Below are 3,818 nucleotides of genomic sequence, written 5' to 3'. Positions count from 1 at the left end.
TAATCTTTTTAATCTTTTTGTAATCATAATATTAGGTATCTCGGCCATTTATAATTGTAGTGTTTTAACTAATTCATAAATTGAAAGAATAATTTTAAAATAAAAAAGATAAATCCTTTAAAAATACACTTGAATTGTCTTAGTATTTATGGTTTTTTTTAGAGTAAACTACTATTTTTATTTTTAAAATTTTTAAACGCAGACAAAATTATCCACGAAACAATAAAATTAAAGTTTTGTACCCATGAAAAATGAGTTTCGTACGACAAAATTATCTAAACCATAAAAAATTACCCAAAATTTCAAATTATCTCTTTTTAGTGTAACCTAACTCATCCTAATCCCTAACCCTCAATGGCTTTATCACCACTAAAATTTTTTCTCTCCAATTCTCATCTACGTCTACTACAACCGCCAATGTCATCGTCTCCACAATTACCAGTGTCGTTGCCTCTTTCTCCTTACCACCATCATCCTCCCAACAAACAACCAGATTCAAAGGTCAAAAGTTAGATAGAACTATAACAATACCACGAACCCATAACCAAATACTAGTCACTGTCACCATCCCCATAACCACGGTCCTTGCCACTTCTATAACCGCCACCTCCATTGCCACTGTTTATGTTGTATCCACCTTCACAACGGCCACTACCGTGGCTAAATCCACCACCACCATATCCACGGTCTCTTCCACTTTTGAAGCCACTGCCATCACCTTCGCCATCGCCACGAGGCTGAGGTTTGTTGACAATGATGTTGTAACCGTCGAGGTTGGAGCCGTTAGTAAGGACAGTGCCTCTAATGGCGAGTTCTGTCGACGGTGACAGTAGGGGCGGCGGTGTCGGAACAACTCATCCTCCATTGTATCCCTCCTCTTTCTCTCTAGTTAACCTAAGAGCACCTCCAATGGTGAGTTCCTCTTTGACTTTTTTCTGACATATAGGAACTCTAACCATTGGAGGAGAGAAGGAGTGAGTTCCCGCACAAGGATCAAAGTAAGGGAGTCTCTCTAAGCAGGGACTCAAATTAACCAATAATAACTTGTCATTTGGCAAATTATTATAAAAAAATAATAATATAAAATCTGAAATAATTAAATAATTAAATTAATTATATTAATTTTAAGTATTTTAATTAATTAATTAAGTGGGACCACAATAGGGACTAAAGTTAGTTCCTCCTAATGAAGAAGAGATAGATGCTTTGAGTTCCTATTTATTGTTTATGATGCAAAAGCTGATGTGGAGTTACTTTTTATGACAGGTGGACCATAAACAGGAACTGGGATGAGTTCCCTACTGGAGATGGTCTAAGCTCTCCCTTTCTTCGTTTTCTGTGCCTCCAGCTACGACGGCGATGACGAAGTCCTTCTCTGGCAACAACGACAGCAAAGGAAGTTTCAGCAACGACAGCATAGCCCTTCCTTCCTCTCCTCGCGTTTTGTCGTTCTCTCTCACTCTCTGTGTCGGCCTTCTCTCTCAATCTTTCTCGCTTGTTTGATGGCAATGGCGACGGCCGCTCCTAGTCCCGCCAGCACCGCCCTTCCTTCTTCTCCTAGTCTTTGATAATTTTATAAAATTAATTGTGTTACTTACCGTATTTGAGTGGAAATAGCGAGGGGAATAAGGGTAATTTGGAGTTTTTGAATAGTTTTTTAAGGTTTAGATAATTTTGTTATACAGAACCTATTTTTTATAATTACAATCTTAATTTCATTATTTTGTAAATAGATTTATCAACTTTTAAAATTTTCATGGATAAAAATAATTTTTTTATCCATATTAACATTTAAAAATATTTTCATTATATTTTTAAAATAATTCAAACATATTTCTGGTAGTTAATCTAAAAAAAATCACAGAAAGGCTCTTACTTTTTCAGGACTATGGTTACAATGTGCAAATAAATATTACTTCTTGACAACATATTATAGGAGAAAAAATGTGACATGGCTGAAATTTTGAAGAACAATAATGCTAAAAGTATTAGATATTTGGATCCATCTTTCCGTCTTCTTTGCTGAAATAATCCATGGAATTGGAAAGTTGAGAGCAAAATAGTAGAAGAAAATAGAGAAAAAAAATAAATATATTTTTTGTTTCATTATTTTTTGGTGTGGGTTGGGGATGGTTTGTAGTACAAAATAAAGTTCGATTATATTGAGTAACTTCCACAGTAAACAATTGAAGTGGATGTTAGATCTTGTTGGTCCACGTGAAAAGAATGTTTTGACAAGATGTAAATCAGAATGAAGAAATAACAATGGTGGCAGTCAAAGATATGAATGATAAAACATGATAGTCGAACAAATTAAACAAGTGAAATAAGGTCATGATTATTAACATGTGCTTGAAATAAAATCTAATTCTGATGTACAAATACTCTGAAACATGGGGTATATTACTTGACTCGTAAGGTTGGAATAGAAAGTGGGGATATGTTCTTGAAAAACAAGGAAAGAAAAAAAGCGGGTGTGACTGCTAAAAAGGCTCTTATGAACCAATAATTTTCTCTATAAATAGGCAAAGCAAAAAATAGAAAGGAAATTTCTATTTAAACACTAAAAAATCACATCAAAATTTTGCAAGTGATGCCAGGAAAAATTATAGAGTGTAAATGCATGTGAGTATTAAAAATTAATTTTTTTTTATTTGTTTATTTCTTTTGTTTCCATCTTGTTTAGCATGTTGTTCAAGCTTTGTTTTTTTTTTTCTTTCATTTTCAGTATTTTATTATTTTATTTCTTGTGATTCCACGATTAAAGTTGTTTAGTCTTATATTGTTGTTTTCGATTCATGTTAACATCTGTTTACATTAATTTATTTTTAATAATATAAAAAATTTATTATTCCACTAATGGTAAAATTAATTTTGACATTAAAATTGATAAGTTTTTGGTCAAGCTCATTTTTTTAGAAAAGTTGTATCTATTCTCTAAATTAAAATTATTGATATAAACTTGATCAGTACATATGTCGAAATCAAACAAAAATCAACCAAAACAGTGATAAATGATATTCACATAAAATAAACGGAAATGTTTGGTAACCAAAGAAAATCAGCCAAAAACAGTCATAATTTGTCTTATTTAGTATTTATTAATTGTTGCGATAATTAATTAATGCTAAATAAGATAAATTCTGACTGTTTTTTTTGTCTATCTAACATTACCCAAAATAAAATATAACATTTTTTTAAGGAAAAGGAGAATTTGAATATCTAAACTTTTATTTTTAGCAATGTATGTGGTTGTTGTGTTATTATTAATCATCACATTTGCGAATGAGACAATAAAGTTTAAGGCATTTATTTTGTCAACAGATTCAACTAAAATTAAGTTAATGAAAACGTAAGTTAACGTAGAATTTAATCACTTTATCTTTTAAGATCTCTGATTTCACATGTTAATAATAAATTAATAATGAATGCCTACCTTATTCGAGCTAGATTGGGTAACAAACGTATAACCTTGATGCTTTTTTGTTAGAAAGTGGTATTAACTATTAAACATAAATAAATCCTCTAAGAAATTTTAATCAACCACGAATCCTTTTGACCTAAACTCAGTTTATTATACTCGATTGGAAAAATAGGAGACTCGAATCCGCAACCTCTTAATTGAGTATGGGGAGTCTATGCCATTTAAGTTTGACCACTTTTCCTGTGATCACCAAAAATATTAAAATAATCAACAAAAATAGATAATCTAGGGATTAAAATACAAAAGTTGGGATAGAAAATTAACATATATAAATAAAAAATTAGATAATAGATTTTTTTTTCACTATTCTATTTAATTAAGCTATTTTTTTTTT

This window comes from Arachis ipaensis, chromosome B05 (genome assembly GCF_000816755.2).
Source record: "Arachis ipaensis cultivar K30076 chromosome B05, Araip1.1, whole genome shotgun sequence".
NCBI classification, from domain to species: domain Eukaryota; kingdom Viridiplantae; phylum Streptophyta; class Magnoliopsida; order Fabales; family Fabaceae; genus Arachis; species Arachis ipaensis.
Note: the sequence above shows the minus strand (reverse complement) of the source record.